We start from the raw sequence: 18,514 nt of genomic DNA on the forward strand, positions 1-18,514 counted from the left end.
TATGTTGATATTATAAAAGTAGATTTGAACATTGAATACATATCCATACATATAGAACGTGGGATAGCAAGTGTTAATTAGTCTATCTGTATTTGAATATTGTAACCAATTGAATACAGATTTGTCATAGTTCAGAGAGCTCAGATTTGAAGTCAGAGGTCTCTACTTCAGCTCTAATTCTTCCACTTATACTAATGGTAATTATCTGTGCCTCAGTTTCCTTAATTTGAAAATAGGGGTAGTACTGGTATTTTCCCTGTATATCTCACTGGGTTTTTGAGAGGATCAAAATGGAACAATAATACTGTAAAAGCACTTTATAACCTAAAAATTATCTTATTAATGTTTCCTGAAGACTGATAGAAAATGAGAAGGTTAGAAGGAATCATGTCCTAAAGAGAAAAAACTCTTGGAAATGGCTTGAGTTTGGATATCAGTAAGTCCTAGAATGATGTTAGTATAGACGACAGCAAAACTTGCTCTTGCTTTGCATAAAATGTGTGATTTATCCTGATTGCATTCACTCCAAATCCCATTTCCATACCTTTGACCTCTAGTTATAATAATTTAGAAGATAATTACATCATCTGTGCATTTTCCAAGATTCATGGCCAGTATTTTTGTAGTAGAAGTGTGCATATATCTGTTTATTTTACATACTCACTTTTCACCACACATTTTAGAAATTTTTTCAGTTTACATTTAAAAAATTGAGATAGAATTCTAGAAGAGCGCAGTGATAAATAAGTTTTGAATGATCATCCTGGAGGCTGTGGTATTTATATTCTATCCAGGGCCAATTTTATAAAGGCAGTGACTGAGCCAGTTTTTCGTGAACCAGCTCATAGCTTGGGTTTCTCAGCCAGTAACTAGGTATTATCAATAGTGACATTAGTCACACATCCCTGTGTGGTTAATAAATAAAAACTGGTCATAAGGCATGATTCATAAAGAAAGTAGTTAGATAGGACCCAGGGGTAAACACAAACCTTACTGCCCAGATCTCCATGAGGGGGAGTCAGTGAGAATTAAGTGGTGGATTTATTAAGAAACAGTTTATATTAAAAAAAAAAAAAAAGCCACTGGGTAACATGAAAAGAATTACAGTATGTTTTGTGGAGTTTAGTTTACACAGAATATACTTTTTATAGAGGAAGTCTATGTAAGGATTTTAGATAACACTATTTTTTGTACTTTTATATCTGCTACATAGAAATATTGCTCGTGCATCACAGAAATGCATCTGGAGACACAAAAGCTTCTGAATGGTTCTATGAATTATTCGGTTGTTTTTTTTTTAATAAATTTATTTTATTTTATTTTTGGCCGCATTGGGTCTTCATTGCTGCACGCGGGCTTTTCTCTGGTTGCGGTGAGCGGAGGCTTTCTCTAGCTGTGGCGAGCGGGGACTACTCTTCGTTGTGGTGCACAGGCTTCTCATTGTGGCGGCTTCTCTTGTTGCGGAGCACGGGCTCTAGGTGCGCGGGCCTCAGTAGTTGTGGCACACGGGCTCAGTAGTTGTGGCTCACGGGCTCTAGAGTGCAGGCTCAGTAGTTGTGGCTCACGGGCTTAGTCGCTCCGTGGCATGGGGGAATCTTCCCGGACCAGGGCTCGAACCCGTGTCTCCTGCATTGGCAGGCGGATTCTTAACCACTGCGCCACCAGGGAAGCCTGAATTATTCGGTTCTTATCTGTATGTTGAGTATGACAGTGAGAACACAGTTATCTTTAGTATAGAAATAGGGTGAGGGAAGGTCAGAGTTAGGAAAAGCAATAAATGAACTGGGCCAATTTTGGACCAAAAAATAATTTAGTCACATAAAATCATTTCTTAAAAGTTTTGTGAGGACTGTGTTCTATCCATAATATAGAACCAGTGCTTGTTCTTGACTAAAAAATACATGCAACAGTCATGTTGTCACAATGGAATATTCTTGTAAAAATTTATGTTGCTATATTATTTTGCTGTTCATGTCAGATTTGTCATTTAACGAGGGTATTTCATAGAGACCGCCTATCTTTCTGACTGGTATGAGATCACTTGGTGGCCCCAGTTCTACGACCACATAATAAAGCACCAAACATCAAATTGGTCATTGCTGGTGAAAATTATTGTTAACAATCTGCTGAGTCAGTTTTCTTTCATCAAAGATATCTACTGGAATCATCCTGGGGAGTTCTGCGTGGGAGAGCGTGCAAAGATTTACTCCTTTATCTTGTGTCTAAGACTCTTCTGTGGTTTAGTAGAGGAATTTAGTCTGCAGGAATCCAGAAATGGCACTTTGCATGCATGCATGCTCCTTCATACATAGCCACTGTGGTATTTAAGTGTTCTGGTAAGTTCAGTCTCAGAGAATTTAAAAGAAAACAAAACTGAAATTATACCGCTTACAACATTTTCCCAAAAGGTGCAAAGTAAAGATTTCAGTTATTCTCTTTGTTTCAATAGACAGGGCCAGATGCTGTTAGTAGTCTTTAGTACAACATCTGACACTTTGGAATATTATATACATTGTACAAAGGATGATGATTATTTTAATAAAGAATTTTTTCACGGTATGGTTTTAAATAACATTTGAAGCATAAGGGAAACTATCAATGTCATTAGTTATTTCTTGGGCTTAAGCAAGCATTATTCTTTGTACTCATGATAAGTATGATAATGATAAGACTAGATATTTTATTGGCTGGATTTTCTGAACTGTGAAGGAAAAGGATATGTTAATACCCCATTTGAACCAAGTGTTACAATCTCTGATATTGGAGAACATTTTCTGTCAAAGAATGTGATGATTTCAAGAACAGAAATGTCTGTGGAATTGATAACTTGATTTCCTGTTGCCCTGGTGGTGGCCAAAGCAATTGATTACTCAAGAAGTTTTCAGCCTGCCTTGGGTCTAATACCTACTTCAGGATATTCCCACCATAAGGCCCCATTGTCCTGGTAACCTTGACTCTATATCTAGTGTGGAAAAGGAAAAGAGAAATTCATGACTTGCCTGATTTCTGGGGCTTAGAAACATATTTCTACTTCTGTCTTTAGTCATCACTGCTTTCTGCTCAAGGACTTAGCTCATAGCCTTGGCACAGTACGTGTAGAAAGGTAGTTTAGGCCCAAGTTTTACAAAACACTCTCACATTCTAATATCAATAGCCTAAAAGCTCTATACTTCGGTTGAGGCCTACCTAATCTGAATGTTGCTTCTGGCTGTACGACATGAGCAAGTTACTTATTTTCTGAGTATGAATTTTCTCATCTTTAAAATGGGATAATTTGCAACACCCTGAAAGAATTACATGAGATAATGCGAATTAGTGTGGTAAATACTTTAGCCTTAGGAAGCTTTTCATAAATTACTCCATGAATCAGAAGAGGTTCAGGGAGAATTAGCCTACTCTGGTTCCCTTTTTTATTCTAAAAACAATCATGAGTTAATTATTAACTTAACAACTTAAAATAAGGGAAAATCTTTAGTCATCAGTTTTTTACTTGAGAGCAAAGATTTTTAAAAAATGAAATCCAGCTCTTATTGGAGTAGATGACTAGAAGTAACTAGGAATATTGGTATCTCTCATGCTTGTAAGTTACTGTAAGATTATTTTGTTGATAATTTAAGGAAAGTTGGAACTTTATCTGATGGCACCTTGGAGACAAGAGACCAAAGCCATAAAATAAACAAAAGTCACTAACAAAGGTAATTGTAGGCCCGGCTTTGTAAGGCACAATAGAACAGATATTACTAAGACCAGATCACACTGTCAAAAGTTAAACCAAACAGTGTCCTGTAAGCAATCAGCCCAACATGCATTGTTTGCTTTGAAAGAAAGCTTTCCATTCTGCCTTCCCCTGGACCCACACACAGGTAAGGTATCTGCCGCAGAGCATGGTTCCTTACCCTTAGTAAGTGTTCAATCAGTGCTCATTGACTGGGTATATGAATAAAACAGAATGATTTAGAGCAGTGTTTTTTAAAGAAATGTCTGATTCCAGGGGTGGGCTGAGGAGTACCAAGGAAACTAAGGAATCATGAACAACTATTTATGGCTCCTTTGGTAAAACATACATGAAGAGGACGACTGGGGCTTTCTCTGCCTATTCACCTTCCTTCCCCTCAGCGCTGCATTGTGTGAACCAGCTGGGGCCACCACACACCCTCCTGACAGGTCAGCCATATTCTCTCATCTATAATCAGTCTTCTTTTGAAAAAAAAACAAAAAAAAAATACTTGTTGATGCTCTCGTCATTCCTGGATGATCACCACAACGCCTTCCTTTTCTTCTCTTCTCACTTCTTTCTTTAACTTCTCCTCGGTGTTGTGTCACCACCACCCCACCTCTTTTTGTCTCCACCTTGCTTCTTTCCAAAGAGAGATTTTGATTTCTTCCCTACCTTAAGCCGAAAATGAAATTAAAACATTTTAAGTGAGTGCTATCTATTTATTGGTCCTCAGTTTACCTGAGTATTTCTTTTGTTGTCTCATTCAACGAATAGAAGACATGACTTTTGAATGTAAAAGAAGTTTAACTGCGTTCATTAGGCATTCAAAATTTGTTGAAATTCATGACTTAGGAAATAATGAAATATGAAATAAATAGCTTATGAGCCACTTGGACAACTTGTCCTGTTTGTCTAGCCTGTGTTTCCAGTGGGAGGCTGATGTCCCCAGCACCATGACAGTGTGGGGACTGGGAGGGGAGAATTAGGGTCCTGAGCAGGACAGAGCAGGGCCTGCCAGCCTGTTCCCTTTGTGGCTAAACTTGAGTTAAGTGTAAAAATATTATTTATATAAACCTATCTATTTCCATGTAGTTTTGCTTTGTTTTCTCTGAGTTACGATTTTTAACTCATTGAAACCAGAATAGACGGGGGGGGGGGTGGGGGTTTGTTTACAGGATAGAGCAGAAGAGTAGCATCCCTAAGGATACGTCCCAGTGGTGATTTTAGGTGGCTGGACTCACTCCAGAACCAGAAAAGAACAACAGCAATGAAAATGGGAATAAAAAAGGGAGAAAATAAGGTCAGCTGGGGACAGTGACCTTTTCCCTCCTGACCAGTTTCCTCTCAGGAAATGATGGGAACCGAGGAGAGCTTTAAATTCAAAGCTCGAGATACACTGTGGAACTAAAGCTGAAGAGGAAATGTGCTGACAGCCTTGCATGTAGCTGTTCACTCCTGCTGATTACTTTTTTCCTAATCCTGAGTCAAAAATGTATTATGGTCCATGTGATTTCGGAGATCGTTTCCAATTCTAGAAGTGTTAGGACTCTTTTCTTCTCCTCACCAGACCTCCCAGTGTGTCTAGTTTCTCCAGAACACTTTGAACATTTTATTAGGAGACAGCATGTTCTAGTGGAAAGAGTATGTATGGATTCACAGTTTAAAAATCCCAGATTTGAATCTACAGCTTATCCTATTTGATGTCTATTATTCTTGCTAAATCATTGAACTTCTGAGGCTTACTCTCCTCATAAGTACACAGAGACTAATTTCTATCTCGTGATTGTTGTAGAAAATTGAAATGTACTGTGGAGATGTAGGATATTGTATAATAATGGCTTATAATATTCTCTAAGTTATGTAATTGTCTTTAACTATATTTTAGGATCCTTGAGGGCAAGGAGTAGTTTTTTGGTGAGACCCTTGTGGACAGAATAAAATGACTTAATCAGATCATTCCTAAAGGCTGGGTGTTTAGTATCTACTGAAAAAAAACAAAAGAAAACTTTCTCTTGTTGTTTTTGGCTCCCATGTTATGGTCAAAATGACAAAATAAAGGCTTATTTCTTTAAGAGGTAGAGCTAATGCTGAATAATTAACCTGAGAGAGCCTTAGTTGAATTTCACTGCAGAGGAGATGATGCCACTTGTGATTTTCTTCTACTCTTCTTCCAGAGGAGGGGCAGGGAGGAGGTTGAGCTGGGATTAAGCCAGTGCTGTACAAAGTGTCCTGGTCTGGCAGCATCCGCATCCCCTGTGAGCTACTGAATTAGGCTTACTGAGTCAATAATTCTGGGGCTCAGGAATCTGTGTTTTAACAAGCCCTGCAGGGGATTCTCAATGCACATTCGAGCATGAGAAACACTGGGCTAAGTGTTTGGGATGTTGCTACAAAGGAGCCTCACTTTCATATTAACGTTTTCATTTCTTTCCCCCCTTCAGCTCCATCACCCAGGCTAAGGTGTCATTTATTTAAATTTCCAAATTACAGCCTTGGTCTTCATACATATATTTAAATTCATAAATATCTAACTATTATACCATTCTCTACCTATTATTTTTTCTATTAGATAAGATATATGTATAGTGTATATAGTTATTGATAATAATTTAACATATAAATTAAATTTGTTTTTAATGATTATTCGTGGTGTAAATTGTGACACATGGTGCTATCATTGAGTTCAGATAAGAAAACATTTAATGTTGATGGACTGTGGAAAAGCATTTTGTAAGATTCCAGGTGTCCTTTATCTCTCAATGGGAAGTTTTCTTGGACTAATGAAGTTAGGTGCACTTCATTCCTCAGTTACACATCCTAACCTTTCCCTTAAGGGATACAGAAGTTTCTATATCTTTTTAATATTTATTCATTCAATCATTCCCTTATTCAATGGCTATTTGTTGACCTTCTTCAATGTATTAGATACTGAGCATCATGCTAGGAATTTTAGAATAACAAACGCAGTTTTCTAAATGAAATGTGGTATCCTGGGTGGTATCCTGGCACAGCACAAGAATATTAGGTAAAAACTAAGGAAATCTGAACAAAGTATGGGTTTTAGTTAATAGTAATGTGTCAATATTGGTTCATTAACTGTGACAAATGTACCACACTAATGTAAATTATTAATAATAGAAGAAACTGGGCTTGGGTATATGGAAACTTTCTATACTAGCTTCACAACTTTTCTGTAAATCTAAAACTATTCTAAAATAAGTTTATTAAAATACACACACACACATACACACAGTGCCTCTACCCAAACCCTTTCTCCAAGAAGCTTAAGGTCTAGTTGTAAAAAGAGACAAGTCATGATAAAGCAGGATGTTTTTTATACATACTGAAGGTTAGAACAAAGTGCTATGGAAACATAGAGTTGGGAATGAAAAAACAGAGCTCAGCCTTGGAGATGAATAGGAGGAGACTGGGTAAGAAGCAATAAGCAAACTGTCTATGTGTCTTAGGCTGTTTTGCCACCATGCCTGCCATCCTTCCACTGCCATCCCCTCTGCATACAGTGCACTGTATCCTCCTAGAAATACAGTTAGCCTTGAATATCTAATTAACTGAATTCCATTGTATTCATAGCTTTACTACTGGTAGAATCATGAATGCTCTTTACTCATGTTAAGTTGGCCTCATTTCTATATGACTTTAAGGAATTGTCATTTTCTTTGTATGACTAATATATGATTAATGCACATTCTTGAGTAGATTTTGAAAGTTTTGAAGGCAAGTAGGTTGCATTTTATTGTTTGAATCCTTAGAATCTAACAAATTTAAGGTACTTAATAAATTTATCTTACCTATTTTGCTTAATGTAAAGAATTTCATTATGTCTATTCACATTAGTATTACCAATCTTAATTCTTTTGTCTGATGCCACATATAGCTAGATTCCTAAAAAAGATGACAGAAAATGAGCTGATGGAAATCAGGAAAAAAGATGGGAATACTTCTCTTCTGCCCCTGCTCCAAAATGTTAGGCCCTAGTTTGGCTTCAGGTTTTGTTACAAAAGCTATGATGAGAAATCCAGAACGGCTTCAAAATTTTTCAGAAAATATCCATATTTTATGGAAAGAGAGTGTGAAGCTTTTACAGAGTGGTTTGAGTTCATCTGGGCCATTACATGATCAATGTCTCATTTCAATCTCCTTTTCTTCCCATTTGCCCCTGCTGTGATCTTCCAATGTCCAATGTAGCATTTCATTCATGTCTAGAGTGATGAACGATGAAGAGAGACAACTAATGCATGAAGTCAGTGACAAAGCAGAAAGCAAAGGGAGGGCTTTGAAAACGCAGCAACTTATCCTACACCTTTGTTTGTAAGGAATGCCCTAAATGACCAAAAGCAAGAATGCTTTTTGTTTTTATCAGTTTATCCCTGTGAGAAGGTTGTTTTACGAATAATTTGACTATGCTGCCTTTTTGTTTTGTAAATTTATCATTTAAAAGCGTAGCTGTAGGTGATGATATTGTGAGAAGAATAAGCAATAGTTACCAGTTTTATAATTATGGTTAGTTTATGTAAGGTATTTTCCAAACCAAGTTAATTGGGAAAGAACCAATGAAAAAGTTACCTAAGATTTTATTATGTATAAGCCTTATAAAAATTGACAATATATTTTGAAATGTTGTATCCTTGAGTGTTTTTTTTTGTTTTTAGCACCGTATGAATTCATCAGATATGATACACCTAACATAAAAGAGGAAATTAATGGACATAAACAGAAATGTTATAAGTAAAGTTAATTCAGGAGAAAGCACACATTTGTCACTGCCCCTTACTACTCTAAGGAGAAAATAAATATGGACATGGGAGGTGCTTGATTATTTTATTTTTAGAAACTAAATCCAGTTGTCAAAATAAATGTGTAGAAAATAAGATCATTTTGATTGTTTTAAGCAAGGCAAAAATATATGTTTTGTAAAGAAAACATTAGGAAAAGTAATGAAAAATAAAAATTGAAATAGCTCTATCATTATTGATGAAACTGATATAGCTAATTTTTCCTTATCAAAAGCAAAGTAAAAAAAAAAAAAAGAAAGGAAATGCAAAAGAAATTTCAACTTTGACATTATCACAATGCATAAATGCTACACATATTTCAGGTCAGATGAATGATATCTGACGGATACTTTACAATTGCTTAGAATGTGTACTAGAGTATTGAGCTTGCTGGCAGTTTAAGGGTCTGCATAAACTTGAGTTAACCATATGGTGTATTCTTAGAATAGTCATACCACCCCATGTTTAAAATTTAAAAAGAAAAAAAATTTTTTTTCAAAGTCAAATGTTAGAATTTTAGTTGTTGGCATGTTCAACTACCCATATAATTGCACCATCCCATTAATAAAGGAACACAGAACACTCCCTTTTTGTTCATCCAGAATGAAGAAAAAGAAAAGATAGGACTTTGAAATACTGGAATGGATATGATGAGCCACCCAAAAATATCAATTTTATTACTATATTGTTCCAGTTATGGGAAGTTAATATGTTTAAACTTCAACACCTTAATATATTTTGACTTCCTAGTAATTCCCCAAAGTAAAATTCCCTTGCAATAATATTTAGATAACCATAGAAAGAAGAAAAGTATTACAGTTAAGTCAATTATACTTATAATTAAAAGACTATAATTGTATCTTTGTCATTATAATTCTCAGAAATAAGACAAAAGTTATGTACTGGGCACTGCTTTTGACAGATTTTTTTGCCAAATGTTTTTTACTTGCTCCAAAATGTGTATTCCCAAACTGAAGCCTGACATATTTTAGGATTGTAGAAGAGTTTTTCATATCTGGAGAAAAAATTGGAAGTCTCTAAGGTTTCAATAAAATTGAACAAGAATAAAAATGAAAAATAAAATTAGAAAATTGATACTAATGAGACAGTCCACATGCAAATCAAGCAGTAATCACTCAGAAACACATTAGATGCCTATTATCATATAGGTCTCAGGAGATGTAAAATAAATAGAATACTAGGATTTTATTATATGCAGTTATGCTTTGGAATATGTGATTATGTTTACTATGCATTTACATTTCTATATTAGTGAAATATGTGACAGCAATTTTTTTTTTTAGATTGGAAATGCCATTTGTCCTTTTTAGTCTGCTAATTTATACCCCCTACGTAGTTAGAACAGACATTGATATTGCTTAATTTTTGAATGTCCAGAATACTGGTAATATGAGAAAATATATACAAAATTTGTCATTGGTTAAGTTTTGCTCTTGATGGAATAAAACTCTTGCCAGCAAAAGCAGTGCTGGAGGAAGCAGTCTCCCCGTGAATGGTTTGTGCGATACTGTAATTTGGTTGCTGACAGCACTGCTGCATTTCACTTCTGCAGCTCCCCCAGCTAGGCTCCAAGTTTCCATTCACACTGCTAGCCACTGAAATTTCCCTTTGTCTTCACTGAAGATTTTTTTCCTCTTCACAAATAGGCCCAGCTGCTACTGCAGCCGGTTGCCCACACTCCCCCATACCGCTCTTGCTGAGGATGGCAGCCAGAGTAAAGAATAACAGCTGGGATTGGCTTACTTTGGCATCTAAATAATTTTGGGTGGGTCCATTCCTAACTTTATTATTTCATTTAATTTGCTAATCTTTCCTTCTGCTGAACTTTTAAAAAATTGGCAAATGATGTTTTTCCAAAATGTTTTCCTCATCTGGATGTGACTCTTTTATACCTGGCTGCCGAAAATGATTCATTTTGCACATTGTTATTTTTTCCACTTCTAGGCACCGTTTAGAAAACAAATGCAGCAGAAACTAATTTATTTACGTGATCTTGGAAAAGTTACTTAACTTTTTCTGACTGGAAGAGGTGGGTGATAAATAGCACCTATGTCATTGATTGTCTTTGATAAGGATTAAATGAATGAACATTTGAACGCATGTCGAACAGTGATAGAAAGGCAAAGAAAGAGAGAGGGAAAGAGAGCAGAAGAGAGCACATGAAAGCAAGAGTGGAGCAAGAGGGAGGGGAGTGAGAAAATGAGGGAAGGAAAGGAGGAAGGAAAAGGGAGGGAGGGAGGAATCATTGCTGGAACGCAGAAAAACCAATAACTCTACTTACTCAATTAAGACATGTATTTAGCACTTAGCATTTTATATATCTTATTCCATGTTCCTTCACCCCAAAATCAATAATTAGAAAAAGACTGGAGTTTAGGAAAGCTTGTGGAATTTTACCCAAATCAGAGAATTTTATTGAAGGTCGGAATTTTAGTGACTTAACTGTATCTGTGGCATCCGGACAGGTGGTCAGACACGTTTTTTCATTTGAATTTGTACATTCTCATGGAAAGGGAAATGACTGCCTGATAAGAAGGTCTGTTCCATTTTTGACTGTTCTGATACGGAGAAAGTGTTTACATACCTAATCCCAAATCTGACTTACTGTATCTCCCACGTTTTAGCCTTGGTTCTTTCCTCTAATGCCATAAGGTCATAAGTCATAACAGACCTCCAAATGTTTCAAGATAGTTCTCATGCCCTTTGGTCGTGGGTGAATATTCCTCATACCATGATTGTCCTGACCGATACCAGCATTCTGATCCAGCGCCTCTTTGTTAATTTCCCGCTTAAAATCAAGCACCACAATCAATACTCAAGAGATCCCTGACTTGGTCACAGAATTGTGGTGCTAACTGGTGACTTTATGTATTAAAGCCACCTGAGTTGACAGCAGCTTATTTGACAAATATGCCAGCCTTTTGGTTTATGTTGAAATGACTGTCAGTTTTTCCAAGGGTTTTTCACATAGACTGTAAGCCAGCTCTTTCCTTTATTTCACACGTGTGGTTTATTTGTTGAAGTTAAGGAAAACTCTCTCCTACCCGCTCCAGTGTAGAATGTGGCTCAGAGCAGAGTAACAGCATGTGGTGCCCTGGACAAGGACGTGGGCTCTGGAGTGAAACATTCCTAATTTCAGACTATTTCTGCTGTTGTGTGTTCTCAATTTAACATCTGTGTCCACATTTATTGTCTTTAGGAAACTAGCTAGTTAGGAAAGATGAAACTTGCATTCGTTGTAGAAATTCTTTTATTTTAAAATTTAAAGCTACACATTGAATGGGCTCGTTCTAAAATGTCAGTATTTGGAAGAAGTGTAATGCACATAAAAGACAATTTTTAAATTAGAATATATAAAATGTATGCTTTTGGCTTTCAGGGATGGTGTAGACCAATAAATGTAATTGCTGATTTTCTTTATAAATATAAAATAATTTGTATAATTATAGTAAATGAAAGGTTCATTTGAAATTCTTTAATATGAAAAAATTAAACGGTCTTTCTTCACTGCTAAAATAAACAGGAGACTTTTAAATGTCTTAACAATTTTTATTTAAAAAGAATCTGGAATGGTCACCACAGCAGAATGGCAGAATTAAAATACCATCATAGCTGTGATTGCTTAATTTTGTAACTTTAATTTGCTGTCATTTTGTAGATTTGCCAGTCTCTCTGGGTATTTGTAGAATGTCCTGTGATTTGAAAAACGAGGCATATGATTTTTCAGAATAATTTTTTTCATTAACTCCTTGTAAGTCAAATGGTAAGCTCTAGAAAAATAATTCTGCAGAAGACTTTATATGTTAAAAAATAAGCATCATTAAAATTAAATTTTTAAAAACCTGTGTGTGTATATATATATATATATATATATATATATACATATATATATATATTTTTTTTTTAAAACCAAACTTACTTGTTCTGTTCTTGTTTTAGGATTAACTTTATCAAATGCTCTTTTCCTATATCACTGTATTAGTTTATGACCTGTTTACACTTTTTTGAATGTAGAGGAAGAATGACTCTAAGAATAGCGCTGAGTCAGGTGGTCATCGAGTTCAAAGAACACTATATATTCAATCAATTTATATGCCTGGTCCCACTAATGTTTTTATGATCCATCTGCTTTATTACAGTAGCCTCCTGACTGATATCTTACTGTCAATCCAATCTACTCTTCATTGGAAGAGTAGATTGGACAAATGGCATTTCCAATCTACTCTTCATATCTTACTGTCAATCCAATCTACTCTTCAAATTTTAACCAATCTACTACAAGCAGAGTGATCATTAAAAATGCAAATCTTACTCATTTCAACTCCCCCCAATAAATCTTTAATGGAAGAATAGACATGGATTTTTAGAGAAAACACACTCCTGTTGGCATGGTACACTAGGCTTTTTGCGATGTGAACCCTCTTTACTTTTCCCCTTCTTTTTGCTTTGCATCTTTTTTGAGTTCCAATCTTCAGTGATGCTGAGCTCCATGATTTTCTGGCCGCCTGTCAAGCTTTTTCTTGCTCTGGACCTTTGTATATTGCTTCTTCCTAGAATGCCTTTTCCTTTTGTCTCCATTCTCCCTTCCTGTGCTGCTTACTCTTAACGTCTGCTCATTTTTAGGACTCGATTTAGACGTGGTAGGCTCTTCCAGTCATCCTTTAACCTCCACAGTACTCCATGCATACTTTACAACAATTATTTGCTGTATTACAATTGTCTATTAATCTATTAAGTTCACTAGGATGAACTCGTTAGGAGTAGGGGCAATATTTTATTCATCACTATGTCACAAACACATATCACAATATCTAGAAAAGAGTAAGAACTTATTAAATATATGGATGTCTGTGTTGTGTTATGGTCAACCTGTCTTTTCTGGGTGCTCGTTCTACCCAAGAAACGTGGGAAAAGCTAAACTTCAATGGCACAAAGGAATCTTTCTCTACCCTAGGAGGGCCATAAATAGCCTGTTCCCAGATAATTCCAAATTTATTCACAAATACCGTATCCATAAACTTAATCAATTTTAGGTTGATGTTATTTTTTTCTTGTTGTGGAAGAATGCTTTTCAGGGGCTACTCTACTATGTATGAATTCCAGATCATCGTCTTTGTTGGATAAGATCTACTACATGAAACGACCTTTTAAAAAACCCATCAAGCAGTGATTTATAATTTCCTCTTTCGTAAAATCACTTAGTTACCAATGTATCCAAATTATAAACTCTGGTAAAGGAAATGGAAGCTCTTTATATTCTATGACACAGTTATGGAAAAATATTTGCTGCGGTTAGTTTCATCCCTTTATAGTTAACCTCCTAAGGGCATTTATTGGCCCTTGTATATGAAATGGAAATTGGTCATTCTCAAAGGAGGATTGTATATATTCGATAAATAACACTGCAAAGTGAAGATTATATAGGAACATCAAACATAAAAAATATAAAAATATTTTAATGATGAAAAGGAATTTATTGACTATAAAATATTTTAAATTATGCTAAAATATATTTTACACTTTGTATTTCCTATTTAAAATATTCTTAACATATATTCTGGAATTTTAACCAAGATAATGTTTAAGATGAAGAATGTAGAGTGTGAATTGGAATTTTTGAAGAATGTTTCCTGACAGAGTTGGGATCTCAGATCTCATCTGGGCCTTGAAGGACAAGTAGGACTTCAGGAAAGAAAGAATGAAGAGGAGGGCATTTCAGGCTGATGCAAAGGCAAAAGTGATGTGGAAGTTGTGGCTTTTCAGGAGAAAGCTGGACTTTTGAAAAAGAACAGGGAATACCATTGAGTAAGTAGACTGGTGCCATTTTACCAGATACTTTCTTTCTTTCTTTTAGAAGATTTAGAAGTGTGACAAATTGTGGTTTTTATAAAATAAAAATTCAAATATAGTTTCTTTTCCTATTCTGGCAAAATGTCCCATCTTAGAACTAGTTACGTCCAACATGAGATGTATGGTGTTTCTATTTGATCTCGAATGTGCTTGTACAAAAATTAGGAAATGCAAAAACAGATGTTTTCTTATGTAAAAGAGGTCATAACATGAACGACAATTGCCCTTGCTACTTACGTCAAGTTTTGTAATAATCCAGATATGTCTATATTGTGTGTCACAATTGCTGCCGTAGTTGGAAATGTTTTTGCAGTATGTATACTCCCATTTGCCAAAAGCTTAAGAAAATAGACTCACACATAATTAACAGCAGCTATTTTCCCCCAACTGAACCTAATGATTGAACTCACAAATCGTTGGAAAAGGACCCCAACAAATTCACTAGTTCATGGTCTAATTTCTTCAAGGGCATACGTTTAACCTACGACAGCATAGGTACTTACTGAGGACTTTTTTTTTCCTTTTTTAAATCAAGCTAATCCATTTTACTAACTTTAGGTAGGATTGTTTAAAACCATGCCTGATGAAAAAATTCCATTTAATAAATAAAACCCTCTGGAGAGAGAGAGATTCCACAGCAAGCTCTTAATACTGAGCAAAGCTTAGTGTTTAAAAAGTTTATAGCAAACAAGTTCTTTATTATATCTAAGGTAACTCCCCCATGCTTCTTCCATTTAAGACCATTTTCTCTAGTGTCGTGTGGTTCACTTACAATAGAATTGTTTTATAGTTGCTCTAATCTGCCTTTAGGTGGGAAGGTGTGGGTGTATGTGTACAAACCTCTGTCCTTGAGTGTTAAAAACAATGATGGAGATCTATAAAGTGTGGCATTATTAAGTTATTCTTTTTATGACCTTAGAAGTCTCATGTCATTTTCACCTATAAATTGCCTTTCTTTAAAAATAGAAAGGGGCTTCTTCCCCTGCCAGCTTCAAGGAGCCTCCATGTTCACTCACGGCTGCCCACATCATAGTAGAGCCCATCTGAGCCTGTTTTTTTCTCTGAGCCATAGTCTAAGCTCTTATATTTTCCCTACATTTTTCTTATCATCATTGTTTTATTCTCTCTCCACATCCCTCAATGCCACGCTATCTGCTAAGTAGGGGGTTTAAAAACAACCTTATGTGAATTAAATGTTATCCATAATGTAAACTTTATAAGCAATATATTCACATTTTAGAACTGTTTGGAGGCATCAAATCTCAAATTAAGGGTAACAATGGTAGTAATTTCAGGTTACTTGTAGAGATATACGATATATGGGTGTCACAGAAACCCTGAGAACAGTGCTGGACACAGAGAAAGTGCTCAATTGATATTAGCTCCTGTTATTAGCTGTGATGAAGATGGTGACAGTGGTGGTCTTGTCTAAATACATCAGAGTACGGGCTGTATTGTATTCGTTTGTATTTTCTGCAGGGAATATAGTGCTTTGTTCTATTCATAGATATATTCAGTACATACATTCATACATGTATTCAGTAAGTATGCATTTGATTCAACCACATAAAATCCTCTACTTAAGAGTGATAGGAAGTTACTTAGACATTTATGTTTTGTGAAGAATCATTTGAACAGTTTATTAATCTTTGAATTCTTCATTGTTTCATGATAGAATTGCACATCCCTATCTCCCCTTGGAGGTTAACATGGCTTTGTGGCTTGATTTGGTCAGTTAAATGAGGTCAGAATTGACAAATGCCACTTCCGTGCAAAAACCTTCAGAAATTAAGACCAAGAGTGTGATTTGTAACGTTTCCTTATCCAGCCTCAGCAGTCACAAATGCACTTGCCAAGATGGAGGCTCCGGTACCCTGGGTCCCAGACTTACTTGATAAGCAGGGTCCCACTTGAATACTTGCCTTGGTTACATAAACTGAGCTAGAAATAAACATCTGTTCTTTGAAGCCACTGAGATTCCCGGGGTTTTGGGTTTTTTTTTGTTTTTAACATCTTTATTGGAGTATAATTGCTTTACAATGGTGTGTCAGTTTCTGCCTTATAACAAAGTGAATCAGATATACATATACATACATCCCCATATCTCCTCCCTCTTGCATCTCCCTCCCACCCTCCCTATCCCACCCCTCTAGGTGGTCACAAAGCACCGAGCTGATCTCCCTGTGCTATGCGGCTGCTTCCCACTAGCTATCTATTTTACATTTGGTAGTATATATAAGTCCATGCCACTCTCACTTCATCCCAGCTTACCCTTCCCCCTCCCCGTGTCCTCAAGTCCATTCTCTACGTCTGAGTCTTTATTCTTGTCCTGCCCCTAGATTCTTCAGAAGATTTTTTTTTTTTTTAGGTTCCATATATATGTGTTAGCATACTGTATTTGTTTTTCTCTTTCTGACTTACTTCACTCTGTATGACAGACTCTGGGTCCATCCACCTCACTACAAATAACTCAATTTCTTTTTATGGCTGAGTAATATTCCATTGTATATATGTGCCACATCTTCATTATCCATTCATCTGTGGATGGACACTTAGGTTGCTCCCATGTCCTGGCTGTTGTAAATAGAGCTGCAATGAACACTGTGGTACATGACTAGGATTAATCTCCAAAATATACAAGCAGCTCATGCAGCTCAATATCAAAAAAACAAACAACCCAATCCAAAAATGGGCAGAAGTCCTAAATAGACATTTCTCCAAAGAAGATATACAGATTGCCAACAAACACATGAAAAGAGGCTCAACATCACTAATCATCAGAGAAATGCAAATCAAAACTACAATGAGGTATCACCTCACACCGGTCAGAATGGCCATCATCAAAAAGTCTACAAACAACAAATGCTGGAGAGGGTGTGGAGAAAAGGGAACCCTCTTGCACTGTTGGTGGGAATGTAAATTGATACAGCCACTATGGAGAACAGTATGGAGCTTCCTCAAAAAACTAAAAATACAACTACCATACGACCCAGCAATCCCACTACTGGGCATGTATCCTGAGAAAACCAGGGTTGTTTTTTATTGCAGCCTAACCTATCCTCTCTTGACTGACAATTGGCAACACATTTATTTGGGAAGAAAACATTTTTGCTCCTAGACATGACTAAGCAAACTGCTTTTTTCCACACACAAATGAATTATGTTCAGGTGTCACTCCGCATAACTGACTGTGCCATGCCAACTTTCTCTATACTACATGTGGTGAAATTCTTCCCTTACAAGGAAGAAACATAGCATCTGTTGTATTTGAACAGGAAAACAGCTTCTGGCTGGCTGTCCACAGTGCTGAATCGGGAATAAAATCTGTCTGGCTGTTTGTCTCCTGGATTGTAGGACTTTGGAGGAACGTGAGCAGCTAGACTTACGCATATAATTGTTATCTTATCCTCCTTTTTCTCTTGGCTCATGCATTAGAAAGTATAGAGTGAAGTGACAACTTGGGACAGGTATAGTTGTTAAATAATCACTTGGGACTTTCCAGAGCAAACACAGCAACTCCTCTGTCTTATTAACAGCAAGAAAGACTGAAGGGTGGAGAAAATAATCCTCACTTCCACAGAGTTGGTAATTCTCTGAGAGATTCAACCATATTTCTGGAATTCTTGTTTCCCTGCCTTTACATATGAATATTGTTTTATATTTTAAATGCTTTAAAAAATGCTGCATCCTTAGAAGTCATTTTTGTTGCCTTTTTTCAGTAAATGATCACAATGAAAATTACATTTCATATTCTCTAATGGTAAGGAGTAGGAAACTGGGATGAAATATGTAGTTTTAGTGACAACTAAGAGAGATATATGAAAAAATATTATTTTCAATTTGTTTACACCATCCTCAAGAGTACTGGTCTTGAGTTTGTTCTTATTTTTTTACATTAGTTTTACTCTCTTGGTGTTAAGAGTGAAAAATTATGATCAAAAGTTGACATATGGATTGTGGAATACAAAAGACTATTAAATACAGAAAAAGTACAAATAATCTTCATTCAAAAGCTTTGTTAAGTGTATTAATATGGATTATTTTTAGGTTTGAATAAATATAAACAAATATATATATTTATATATAATATATATATAATATATATATATAAACATATATACATATAAATAAA

At 35.8% G+C, this 18,514-nt stretch overlaps 1 protein-coding gene across 3 annotated transcripts in view; it reads left to right on the plus strand.

Moving 5' to 3' along the window:
• SEMA3E (semaphorin 3E) overlaps positions 1–18,514 on the plus strand; it is a 261,910-nt gene that overhangs the window by 4,290 nt on the left and 239,106 nt on the right. The gene's annotated exons all lie outside the window — the stretch shown is intronic.

This window comes from Balaenoptera ricei, chromosome 9 (genome assembly GCF_028023285.1).
Source record: "Balaenoptera ricei isolate mBalRic1 chromosome 9, mBalRic1.hap2, whole genome shotgun sequence".
NCBI classification, from domain to species: Eukaryota; Metazoa; Chordata; class Mammalia; order Artiodactyla; family Balaenopteridae; genus Balaenoptera; species Balaenoptera ricei.